General features: G+C 39.9%; 1 protein-coding gene across 5 annotated transcripts in view; it reads left to right on the top strand.

Moving 5' to 3' along the window:
- FOXP1 (forkhead box P1) overlaps nucleotides 1–14,001 on the top strand; it is a 602,050-nt gene that overhangs the window by 178,844 nt on the left and 409,205 nt on the right. The gene's annotated exons all lie outside the window — the stretch shown is intronic.

Genomic DNA, 14,001 nt, shown 5'->3' with positions numbered 1-14,001 from the left:
TAAATGTCAGAGTTTTTTGAGTAGGGGTAGGGAGGACTCTGGCACTAAAAGACATCCTTAGACCTTAGACTGATGAAGAGAAAATCAAGCCGGTAGCTTGTAGGTAAATTTGGCAGAAGGCTCTTTGGTTTTAGACTTCCCTCCCCTTTATGTGTTCTCTTAAAATCCTCTGTTTATTATTGTAATTTTACTCTCTGTTTTTGCCTGCAGTGGTTACTTTCTAATTCCTCCTCCAGTAGGTTGAAAAATGGGGGTGTCTACATCTTACACAATGTGTAGCGTGGGTATGGGAGTTTGTTCTTAACAGAACTTCTGAGGAAAAAATTTAGCTTTCGTTACTTCCCAAGTATCTTTTGAAAACCCGAGGTTTTGTATCCAGGTGAAAGTAAACATGAAGCAATAATTATATGTAAATTAACAAAACTGTACTTTATAAACACCCAATCCAATTAAGTACCTGGTTTTTAGATTGTTTATTACCATTTTGAAATAAACAGTTTCATTGCATTTCTGCCAGTCCTGAGTTGAATCAGCCAGCTGATGATATCCACAAGATTTACCCCAGTATTAGAGACATAAACATCATATTTCACTTGCCTGCCAAAAAAGTTTTTTTTAAAAAACAACCTCAGCCTCCCACTCTCCCAGGAAAACATGCACTGCCAAGTGCAAGGTGAAAACTGAGAGCTTATCATATAAAAGAATCCCAACAATTACGACCCAAATGGTGGTCGTAATTGTTAACATTAGATTAAGCAGATTTGGCATCAGTGTTTCAAATTTCAACTTTCTGCCACTGTGTCTACGTCTTAATTATCTTTGGATTAACAGATCGATGTGGAACACAGTAGACATTTTCTAGCTAGTTGCTGAATTAACGAACAGGGAAATTTCTAAATGACTTGATGCAAAGCTTGTCACACGTAGAGATTTGACAGTGAAATGAAGGTTTGTAAGAAGTGCAGAGGTTGAAGTGGCTGACTGAGGTTTTGTATAAAATGACTTTGCTCGTGCTAAAGTCTGGCCACGTGGCCTTCTGATCCATTTGACTTACATATCTCAGGTAGATGCATTTCAACCGTGGAGAAGTGGTAGGAGGGGACTTTCATCTCATCGTGTTCGGTCTTGGTAGGCTGCAGGGTGTCGAAGGTTTTACCCCACACCTCCTTTCTCTCCCCTCCCTCTTACTACTAGGGCTTCAGCCTCGGTGGATGGTAGAGCTCTGGTCTGTGCAGAATCAGGCATCTGATTTTTATTGACATTGGAGAAACACATAGGGTTTTAGAACTTAGGAATACCCAAATAGTTACTTATTTTAAAACCTGCTGGGATTTCTTACACCTAAACTGCACAGTGGGAGAAATGGTGGGAATCAAAATAAATGCCACATATTCTTAAATCTCTCTTTGGTCATTTTTTCCTTCATGACTTGGGGTCCTTAGACAATGTATCACATTGTGAAGTTGCTTGACTCGTATACAAGTGTGTGTATGTGTACACACACATACATAGCTATAATGTGTTTGTACACGTGCACAGTACCTACATGTATAAAGTATATGTGTACGTATGTAATGCACGGTGCATAATATGTGCCCACAGGTGTATACCAAAGTGTATGCACACACAGATGCACACATAGTACGTGTGTGTGTGTTACATTTTCTCAACCCAGATAACTCAAGTTTCTTTCCTAACACAAAAAGTCACACTACGAAAGTTGAAAAATAAATATTATAATCAGCGAGTCATCACAAATAACTTTTATGTCTCGATCAAGCTATTAAATGCTTTTTTATTTTTAAGCAGATAGGGGAATAAAATAGCTGCCTAGTTCATAAAGTGGTATGCCGTTACTGCCTGCTGTGCCCAAGAATTATGCCAGCTTTTTACAGTCATGAAGGAAAAGCGGATTAGAACTGTGATCAATGCATTATCCTGTATTTCTTATTGTGCATTCCCTTTCCTCTTTGAGCACCTTTGTAGACTAAATGGCTACTAATGACATAATTACAATTGTTTGTCACCACCATAATGCGTGATTTCCGATCTTATCACGAAGATGTAAGTTAGATAAAGGAGGAGTTTTGGCAGGAAGACAAAGTGCAATGATTTATTAAAGGCCAGATGTGGTTGTTAAAAGCTTTTCTACACAAGGCTCAATTGAGTGATGGGAAATAGGAATGAAATCGCTCTGCACACCCAGCCTGTGGTTCTTGGTGTGAGTGACACCATTGCTCATGGAAGCATGACAAATGAGCCACATGTTTTATTGTTGTGTACAGGTTTTATGTTGGAATTTAAACAGGGTGAGAAAGGTTCACATTAGCTTACACCCGCCAAGTAGGTGTTTAAAGGAAACTAATGAGACTTGGAGTGCTGGCAGGATTTTCAGTTCGCTTAGTGCCTCATAGCAAGAACTGAAATATCTTACGTTTCTGTCAAGTTTCAAAGAGGGAAAATCCCAGCACTGTTAAAAAAGACACAGAGAGCGAGAGAGAGGTTAATATGAGAATTCAAAGAAATCAGAAGCAAGTGGAGACAAGATATTACTTCAGCACTGTTGACATATATATTGTACACATAGACTTGACATATATACAGTTAGATTAGAGAGATGCTCCTTTGGAAGGGGCACAATTTCTGGTGTTAGTCTTATTTGTGCACACAAAGCTCTGTTAAAATAATGTTAAGACCCTGGAGTGATGGAAGCCGTGAGTGGTCCGAGGAGGGTTTTTGAGCTTTTGGAAGAGGAAGGAGGAAAAAGAAGAAAATGGTTCATGTTAAAGCCATTCCCTGGTCTGAAGGTACGGATCGTTTTTCTCCCCCTCCTTCCTCCCCGCCACGTCACTTTCCTGTACAATCTTATATGGAGAGTGACACTGTAGGATTGGTCCTGCATGGTATGGAGCCTGGAGCTCTACTGGGAACTCTCTTCCAGGGTGGATAGCAAAATCTCTTTATATAGTTGACGCTGAGGACCTCAGGTTTCTTAGATTAACTCTGAGGCCAGGGAGAGCTTTGGTGTGGTGTTCGTAACACGGTGCCCTGCCCTGTCCTGTCAGTGGAAACCCCAAGTCCCTCTTCTTGCTTCCTCTCACGGTTCCACAGACTTGATAGCTCTTACCATAATTTGTGATTCCACGTGTATTTATTCCCCAGTGTCTGGCCTGTCCGTTCCACAGAGGCAGGCATTGTGTCTCCAGGCCTGTCACTTGACCTGGCACATGAGGTACATTCGGGAAGTTATTTGTAGAATGACTCAAAAGAACCACATGGACAACAGCCTACAATTCAGGATATCACTTGGAGAACACTAGCAAATCCACGCAGATAAAACTTTCCCAAACTATAAACGTGTGCACATAATTAATGGAGCAGTTGAGATGCCCCGCTTGCCGCCCCCTTCAGGTTTGGAGCCTTAGAACCCAGTTAGGTCCGCTCCCTTCCAAATTGAGTTTTGCCTCCTGGGATGCACCATGCAATTCCAGGGACTGCCACTTGATGGCTCATACCTGACCCTTGGACAATTTAAAGAACAGTCAGAAAAATACACCTATCCTCCCTCCGCCCCTTGACACTCTCTCTTCCATTTAAAATATTATAGATGTCCTTTATGACTCACATAGTATTGGACTTTATAAAGAGATGAATCCAACGGAAATGCAGGGGGTAACGTTTTAAAGACACGAGACACGGAGAACCAGGGCTGCCTCCAGGGCCGCCTGCCCGCCTCGCGCAGGCCCAGGGCTGTGCTCCGGGGCCCTGTGCTCGCTTTGATCCTCTGCTGCCGCCATCTTGAAATTAATAATTTTGAACAAGGGGCTGCATGTTTTCCCTTTGCACTGGGCCCTTCAAATTATGTAGCTGGTCCTGCCCATGGGTATGTGTTCTCTCTCTCATTGTAGTTACATGTGACTTTTAGGTTGCTGACTTTCCTTACCCTGCCAGCGTTTGTGTTATCTGAAGGTAGGTTGCCTCAAGCCTGATCTTACCTGGCCATATGGCTTCTAAAGGCTTCACTGAGTGCTTGGTAGGAAGCCTGAACTCACAGGACACAAGCAAATGGGATAAGAACTTTGGCTTTGACTCAGACTTGTGGCTTCAAATACTGGCTCAAAACTTTCCTCATTTACAAAAAGGAGTTGATGGTAGTGTGCCTACCTCCTAGGCTTGAGGTGAGGATTAACTGAGGTGGTGGGTAGAACAAGCTTCCCAGATGCCTGGCTCGGGGGGAGCGCTTAGTCCCTGCTAGGTACTCGTGTGATCATTGGGCATCACATTTCTGGTTACACGTGACAGTTAGTGAGCTTCCTGCTCTTTGTGGTTGTTGCTCCATTGAAGTTGCACGATTCTCACTGTGCTTTGATGCTGTGACATGCCAGCAATCAAGGTTCTGGGTATCCTGGTACTGGAGTTCAAGGGAAGACTTGACTCAGCTCTGCTCACTCCCTTTTCCTAACTGAAGCCCAGGCTGCTCCCTCTCCTCTATGCTTCCTCCTTTATTCAAATGATTAATTAACACAAAAGGATTTGTGTAACTAAACTCAGCATTTTGTAACCCATTTCTGTTTCCCAGTGGTTCAAAGATGTCTCTTACTCAGTATATAATTAAAGGAACCAACCTCTTTTCTGCAGAGCATTTAGAACACATTTTGAAGCAGCTAAGTAATTCATAAGTAACCTCGCCCTCCCCCATTCATCCAGGAAATTTGTAAAACATTGGCCATGTCAAAGGGACTTGTGGTCTTAGGGAGAGAGGCTACATTATTGGGCACTGATAAGGATGTGGGATATGATCCATTCATGGATCGAACAAATTTATCTATTAAAGACTGCGAGATGGTGTTTAAGGACTGGGAATACAGCTGTTCACAGCACCATCAAGAAGCTTGCAGTTGTGTGGCTGATATTCTAGTTGGGTCAGATATTAAACACAATATAGAACAGTACCAGTTAAAAGTGCTGGGTAGAGATAGAAAACGAGATGATAGAATAAGAGTGCCTCCGGAGCCACTTTGGAGGAGGTAGACCGGAAAAGCTAATTGGAGGAGGTGACATGTGAGCTGAAGTTTGAATGGCAGGACGGAGGTAGCCAGGAGAAGGTTGGAAGAGACACATTCTAGATTTAGGAACAACCAGTGCTCAGACCCTAAGGTGCCATGAGCTTGGTGGGTTTGAGGAAGAGAAAGAAGACCAGTGTGGCTGGAATGAGGTGTGTAAGATGGAGAGGAGAAATTGGTTGGGCAGGAGAATTACTTGGGACCTGATCTTGGACTGTGTAAGAGAGTCATGTGCTCCCTGAGCTTTAGTGCTCTGGCTATTATTTTCAAGCTAAAAGGGAACCAGGAGTCTGTTCAGGCGCAAGCTGAATAATTCAATCAGTGAAGCGGTCTCCAGGTGTTCACCAAGGGGAGAATGGATTTTACCTGGTTTTATCCACTTCAGTTCTCTAATTAAGAGGCATAACACTGAAAGGAGCACTAGAATTAGATCCCCAAGACAAGTCTCAACTCTACTGGGATGAGCTGTTTCATTTCCCTGACGAGTCTTTTCATCCATTAAGACTGATGATGCCTTTGACACAAGCTTGGTATAACGGATTAATGACTTAGGGCTTGTGGCAACTACTTGACAAATGCAAAATCATATTAGATAGCTATTATTATTGATAACCCTTCATTTGATCACCTTACCTACTAAAAATACCTTATTTTCTTAATTATAAAAAATTCATTTTTCTATCCATTAAAAAGGTTTTGTATTACATACGGAACAACCTAACAGGTACATTCTTGATAGATACAGCAATAGTTTCCTTATTCCTTAAATGGTTCCCAGGTACTGGTTCACACTCGTAGGTAACTTTTTGACCTTCTATTTTAAGGCCTGGGATATTAGAACAAATGGCCACCATCTATGGAATTTTGTCTCCTAGATTTCATGTCTCTTAGCTGGACTGACTTTGAAATCTGGGAAAGCTTAAAAAGAAGGGTTAACTTGTAGTTTTAAAGAACGTGCCTTTAAAGGGGACTCTCCAGAGTTCTTAAAAAACAAATCCCATCACTCCAAAAATAACTGCAGATCGCCTTGGATTTGGGTTTGTGGATATGAGCCGTTTACATGCTGTTCCTTGGGAGCTGGTAATTCTTGTGGAAATTTGGTCTATGTAGTTGACATATTTGATAAAGGAGTTGGCTTTTGTCTCTGTCTCCTTCTCAGAATCTCTTGCTCTGCCCAGCAGGACATTTGTATATGTCAAAGAATCAGATAGGATAACAGACTCCATCGGTCCAGTTCCCCAAGATTCATTCTCAGGAGCCATGTAAATGGCCCCAGGGAATTTGAGTTTTAAAATCTTATACTTCTTTGATTTCATGGACACTCCTTGGAAAGATTATCTCAGATTACTGGAAGACTTTATTGTTAAGTTTTAGAGAATTTTGCATTCTGCCAAGAAATCATTTTCAAGTTTTATTAGAACATTTACTAGCGATGGCACTAATTATTTTAAATATGACCCTGGAAATGGGCTATGTCAGCTTGAAGAGACTATTTTTAACAGAATTTGGTTTTAAAGGCAGGTTTTATAGACATTATAGTAATACCATCGTTATCTAATTAGCATCCACTGTGCAAATGTACATGATGTTAGAGAGGCAAGTATACATAAAATTATAAATTGTGACATTTTATGAGTTTTTTTTTTTTATCATGAGTCTTATACAGTCATCATTACTTAACAGTGTGAAATGTGGCCTTAGACATTACATCATGTAAAGACCAGGAGACAGAAAAACTGAGGATCAATTTTTGATTATAATAAAGTTTTAGTATGAGGCATTTCTGAATATGTGTCACGAATATGAGTCATGAATTTCACACCAAACCTGACCTATTATGATTATGTTTCGACTTCAAGGGGTTTTCAGGGTTTAAATTCTAAATTTAATTTGAAGGTTTCAAAATGATTCACATTCAAATCTACTTTTGTTTTATAATTAAATAAGAAAATATTGCTTATACCTACATTTTTACTATTCTTGGACATATTATAATTACTTCTTTAATTTCTCCAATAAAATAGCCCATTTCTTCAGTAGTAAATTACAAAGCTATCTCAGTGGGAAAAAAAATAGTTTGAATGTGGCTTGCCATCTCAAATAGTCATTTGGAATTTTCTCACTTCTTTCATTAGTTCTTTTTGTAAAATGTGAAGATACTTTCTAGGTAAATTAATCCCTCCCAAGTGGTAAAATAACTTCGTTTTTGGAAAGAGTTATTAGAGTCTTATTCTTTATAATCTTAAATACCACTTAGGTTAGAGTGAACAATACATGAAAAAATTACACTAGTTAAAAAAGGAATGATTACGACCTAGGCCAAGTACATTGCAATTATATGTTCATGGAAAAGTGAGCTTTCTTCTGGGAAAAGCATGATATAGATGCCCATGAAATTTCCAAAGTTTAAGTATTTTTGTAAATTAGGTTGTTCCTAGTTAAACAGGTGGCTTTAAAGGCTGGTTTCACTGTTGTTTTAATCATAGTTTAGTTACCATGGAGAAATATGCAAGTTAGCATTTATACACAGAAGTGAAATTTATGCTGCATAGATAATAGCCTAAATTTAGCTTGACTTAAGTTTACCACTTCCTTTTTTTTCAACCCAAAAGAATAATAATATATCACATATATCCATTAACAAGTTAATTTCTTTAAACGCCACTGTTATATTTTTAGAGAATTTCTTTTCTTAAGCTTCAATGGACACTCTGTCAATGTGACTTTTTCCCCGTGCTGAGCATAATGTAACGTATTACATTTGATTTGCTCTAACTGTGTCACCCTTAGGTTTAATAAAAGGCTTTGCTAAGTTTAAAATCAGTCATGTGATGAAAAACTAATGTTTGGATACATTGTGTCTCATGGGGTTTTGCAAAGGACTATTATTTTATACTGAAAATCTTCAGAAAATATGCAGTGGTGTTGGGACCGTCCTGATTTCAGAGCTCAGCAATAGTTTTGATGATCGTTTGGCTATATTTTCTGAGACAGGTCTTTATAATGTACTCTTTGGATCTCAGTGTCCTCTTAGCTGGGTGATAGATTTTTTCACCCTGAATTAAGAGGTTCGTTTGTGTGGAATCCAGCAGCCGGGAGCTGCCTTTGCTGCCGTTTGTTCTACCAAGTACCTCAGAGCGAAGGCTAAGTTTTCAAGGACAAATGTAGTAAAAGTGTCCTCATGCAACACGAGGTCCCCCAGCACAGGGAGAGAGCAGCAGATCCCTTTCAACACCAGCTGTTCTCACAGATATAGATTGCTGCAGTGAAATTTTCTTAATATAATTCAGGAAGCTCTAGAGAATTCTCCAAAACAACTGTGCCAACAAGGAAAATGTTGAATTTTTCATCAGCTGCCCAATGCTGAGAGTTAGTGGGCAATCCGTTCATTCATGACCAGATGTTCAGCGTGGTAACGCTCTGCAGTTAACTTGAACCCTGTGGCCTGTTTACCATTGGCTACAAGGACATTGGCAGCAAGCTGGCATTGGAGAATTGAGCCCTGTACAAGCAAAAGACCGAAGTGTGTGTGTCTGTGGCTTCCTGGTTTTCACCAGCGACCAGACAAGGTAGGGAGTGATGAAAGAAGGGAACGCCATCACATCAGTCATCCTGGAGGCAAAGAGAATTTGCTGTAGGACTGTGTCTTGGGGGAACAGTTGGCAAATTCTTACACTCCTTTTTATTTGGGAAGAAAGGCGGTCTTTGTTTAGTTGGATAGTTTGTTTTTTTTTTTTTTCAACCTGTGTCTAAACCATCAAACTTTGTGGTGAGGGCAATGGGTGGTTAAGACAGTAAGAAAAAGGTTTCTAATTTTAAACTGGAGGAAGTCAATAAAGCTGACTCTTAATATTGAAACCTTATGAGGTCCAACCTGGAATTGGAAAAATGTGATATTTCTGCCCTGGGTCAACTTTATTTTTATAGGTGGGGACTATGTAGATCTTCCATTCATACAGATTCACCATTTCCTTTATGTACATGTTTCGGGCCCATGACTTTTTTTTTTTTTTTTTTTTTTTTTTTTTTTTTTTGGTACGCGGGCCTCTCACTGTTGTGGCCTCTCGTGTTGCGGAGCACAGGCTCCGGACGCGCAGGCCCAGCGGCCATGGCTCACGGGCCCAGCGGCTCCGCGGCATGTGGGATCTTCCCGGACCGGGGCACGAACCCGTGTCCCCTGCATCGGCAGGCGGACTCTCAACCACTGCGCCACCAGGGAAGCCCCCATGACATTTTTGAGAGCTGTTTTAAGTCATAGTATTTGGGGGAAGGGGAGACTTAGATAAAGTAGGGGTTTTTGAAGAAACAGTATAATTTTCCACCTTGAAAAGGATTCTTCCTTAAAATGATGAACTGTGTTTGATTCTGGAAGTGAGCATGGGAGGCAAGACTTCATAACTTATAGTTTGTCTCAGATGGAGGACTTTTCTTCCCACCTCCATGGCGCTGCGCGGTAATTTATTGTAAAATATGTGTCACATGAAATTGACCATTTTAACCAACTGCACAGTAGTTTAAAGTATTATTTCAAAGCTGTAAGGGGAAAGGAGAGAAACAAATTTTCTTTTTTGACCATTTTTATTTTGGGGCTCAAACAGAGTCATTCCAACAAGAAGTTGGCCTTTGTTTACTTGGAACTAGAAGAGAAAGTCATCATGGGATAAATAAACCTTTTGCTTTTTGGAGGCTTGGGCTGTTTGCTCTTCCTATAGAATTCCCGACTCCCCCTGCCGCATCTTTAGTGACACCCATCCTTCAGGGCACAAAGGGAACTTGGAGGGTCTTTGGAGCAGCAGAACCCTTGCAATATTGATGTTTGCTTTGGCAGAGCTTTCTGCCTTTGGTTTACAAGGCTGTAGTAAACACTTCCTTTGCATTTCCTGCTTACAAAGAAAGCGGGTTACATGTTGCACTGAGATAGGGAAATTTCTCAGTACTCCATTTAAACCGGCATTTCACTAGCCCTTCGAATCACACCGAAGGAGTCTGTGTCTCATTTGCCTGGGTGATTTTTTTTTTTTTTTTCCCTTCTCTTTCTGAAAAGTCCCTTGGCTTGTTGACTTGGAAAAAGCAGGTTTTGAATTACAGTAGGTACTGACGTTGGGCTGCCGGGCCACGCTGTTTTCTGGGATGCTAACTTGCTGATAGAAAAGCGAGAACCAGTTTACAGTAGCTCTAACACCACTGTTACCTTTCCTCAGTCCTCTCCAGCTGCTCCCAGCCCTTCGGATGCCTTCGCCGTGCACACAGTTTGTTCTTGGGTGTGAAAGCAAACAGTATTTGAGTTGGCGGCAACTTCTCTTTCAGTGGCGTTTGCTGCCTCGGCAAGAAACCGCAGCGTGAGCTTTGCTGCTGAAGGTTTCCACTGGCAGGATGGCCTTTTCCCACATTTCCTTGGTTTAAGGAAACAGATTTCTGAACTTTTTTTTTTTTTTAAAGACAAAATGCCAAAATTTAACAGCTGGAGTTAGTATATAATTTATGGTTTTTACTTTACGTTCCTGTGGATGTATCAAAACTAAAAATCGGCAATTATTGTTAAATTATGCAAGATTTTGCAAAAAGAGTGATTAAAAATAGACCCTCTGTTAAAAGGAATTCAAAAAAGTCATTGTTACCCAAACAGGTAGTCTCAATTATTCTATCTTTAATGGTTTTTAATTGTTATAATTTACTGATATTCTGTTACATCTCTCAGAGGAGTTGTTTCTGAAAGCTCTTTGTTTTTCCTTTGAGAAACAAGTAGGGTTTGTTCATTTGAACCTCTTCAGCTTTTTTTTTTTTCCATATTTTATTTTTTATTTTTTTACGTGTCAGTGTTAATCCTTGCTTTAGGTAACCCTTCTTGTCACAGTGGTTTTGTCTGGAGAATCTTAACTGTGAGAGCAAAGCAGACTCAGACCTGTTGCCTGTCAAGGTGATAGTTTTTGTCAACAGGGACTCCTGTGCCTCTCAAGGAAGTTATCCAGGTCTTTGTTACGGGAGAGAATCTACCTTTTTTTAGGCAAGCGTCGATTTTCCTATATTACATTTAGGAGAAATTTATATCCACACCTTACAGATTTAGCATACATATTCCTCATTGGCTGGAGGCCTTGCTAAATTGGTAACATATCAAAATCAGGAAATGAATGCAGTCAATCAGTAAAAAAAAAAAAAAAAAAAAAATGGCTGAACGTTGCCTCCAGATAGGTAGTATTTTTGTCCTATCAGTACATAGAGACTGGTGGTTTTATTGTTACTTCTCTTTCTGTGGATAGAGGTGAAGACTGAGAAGCTTTATTAACATCTCCAAAAGCCACACCTTTGTTTAAAAAGTGCCTCTAACATGTGTTTTCCTGATTTCTCAGAAAATAAAATAGGAAGTGAGAAGGCCGTTCTCCTTGGTACGGTGTGTTACTATAAAGATCATTCAATCTACACGTTAGATTTAGGGTCAGGACGTTAGCTGTGATGAATAACAGGGGACAAAATTTTTCTTTTCCTTTCAAGGATAGTGGTAGTTAATCATTTTTATCTGCCCGTCTTGTAGACTTGATTAGATTTATTATGTATGCCGCGTGTTTATGGCATTTTTATTTTATGTTGTTAATTTGTTGTAACTGCCACCACTTTTTTTTTCTCCTTCCCTTTTCTCCCTGGAGGACCCTTGAAAGCATCTAAGTGTCAGTTGTTACCTTGTGCTTTGAGAAACTTTATTTAATTCTTAATTTTAAAAAAGGCATGATAGTCTACCGGTTAAAAAGAAAAGTACCAGTGTTATCATGTATCTTAATAAAAAAGGAAAACTTGCAGTTGTGTTCTGCTAAACACTTATGTTTTTTGTTGTTGATGAAGTGTTACATGTTCGGGATGGACTTAGTGAATACACATTTTTAAAAACACTTCATCTGAAACCCAGAAGGGAGAGCCGTGGAACATGCGCTGAACTGCGATTTTCTTTATTACTGGAAAGTTGTATATGTAGTTTGCAAATCACTACTAGGGAAGACAATTGCGACGTGCATCACTTCATCAACAGCAAAACATTTAAGCTGCTTAAAAAGTCAGGCAGTCTAAAGATGCATTTTAGAACAACACACTCTTTTTTAGCTTACTAGCTCTCAGAATGGATATGGAATCTGTTAAATATAGAGGCAATTCTTTAAATAAGGCCGACAGTTAAAATTGGGAAGCAGGAGAATTAGATTGGAAATGATTTACGATGAGTCTACAGGACATTCAAAAAATAAAGTTAGCAAAGGAAATCCACTGGCTGTATTGGCTACATTACAGCAAAGGATTTTTACTTTTCCTCCCTTTTGAATTGGCTGGATATATAGGCAATGCAGAGAAACAGACTTTCAGGCGGAAAAATTGACAGCGTTTTTCTTTTTACTGTATGCTCTGGCATTGGTTTGGTACTGGCATTATAAGTCTCTGACTATAACTAAGTCAGTTTCTTGTTTTGACAGTTACAAACTTTTTCAATAACAGAGAACCACCCATTCTCTTAAGAGCATTAGACGCTGAAATAAATAGAAGCTGGATTGAAGAGCAGCTTTGTTTTCGTCATGCATCGTGAACATATGGGTCCTTAAAAAATACCATTTGAAGATGACACGGGTGTGGTTATTGAGCTTATAATGTGTAATAATCACAGATGCACACAGGTCACGTTTAAGAATTGGTATACATTTGTTCAGACTCCACCAGAAGAAGTTTATACACTTCTGTGGAACAAACAATGTGAATTCAGAGAGATTACAGACAATGTGAAGTTCTTTAGGTATGAAATGGTTCCACTGACAGCTAAAACTTGTTCTCATGGTGGCTTATTAAAGCACTTAAAATTCTTACTTATAATGGGAAGAGAAAAGAAATATAATTTTAGAAAATTTCCATATAAAATCACTAATTCTTCCAATTATTGCAGTATTAAATTAACCAAGGAAAGGCTGTATGTTTACTAACCAGCAGTAGAGAGAGGAGTTTATGGGGATGAAGTTATTAAGCCAGCTTTTGACTTTAGTGTTATAAGAGATGCATGACACCCCATAGCGTGCGTGAGGAGGTCGTTTGACTCCTTCAGCCTCTTAGCTCAATATGTGTTTAAAGTTGCTGTAGGCAATTCTGAGAAAACAAAAGTTCATATTCAAATGCTGTACTTAGGGAAAAAGTGCTAAGAGAAACGAGGTATTTCTTTACCCCTCTGGAGAGTTTAAGCTACAGCTTGCTGAAGATGTGAACTTTAGTTATTTGGGTGAGGGGAAGAGAGATGGTGTCCTGGCTCTTGGAAACAGTGGATACACAGCAAAGACCAAAAAGCTTGGTACTTGAGGAGACCAACAAATAATTCCCTTTGGCCGGGACACAGAGTTTGTAAAGGAGAAGAGAGAAAATGAGTTGGTAGGTAGCTGACACATGACCGTAGAGGGCTTCAGGTTTGGGTTAAGAAGCAAGGAATTTATTCAGTACCATTAATTAGTATTAATAATAGCAGACAACATTTGCTATGGGCAAGACATCAAGCATAGTGATTTACAGTTTGTTCTGTTTTACTCCTTACAAGCATCCAAGGAAGGGGACGCTATTATTATCCACAGTTTACCATACAGATGAGATTGAGCCTTGGAAAGGCTCAGCCGTCTTACCACGGGCACAGAGTCATGAGATGGAGCCAGGGTTTCAAACTGGTTCTGTGACTCAAGGACCAGCCTTTTGAAGACCCTAACGACACAGCCAGTGGGCATGACCAGGGTTTCTATGAGCACAGGAATCGATCGCTCAGTCAGAGCTGGGCTGCAGAATAGGTCATCTTTCATCATTTTACAGGCTACAGTGAGGAGCCCCAGCTGGAGGAAATGGTGATGTTTCTGAAAAGCCACAATCAGAGTCTTCCGTAGGGTCGTTGAAGAGATTGGGAAGGAGAAGACAGAGAGGTAAAAACACCTTTGAA

The sequence above is a fragment of the Mesoplodon densirostris genome, chromosome 10, assembly GCF_025265405.1.
Source record: "Mesoplodon densirostris isolate mMesDen1 chromosome 10, mMesDen1 primary haplotype, whole genome shotgun sequence".
Taxonomy (NCBI): domain Eukaryota; kingdom Metazoa; phylum Chordata; class Mammalia; order Artiodactyla; family Ziphiidae; genus Mesoplodon; species Mesoplodon densirostris.
This window is presented reverse-complemented; position numbering and strand designations above follow the sequence as displayed.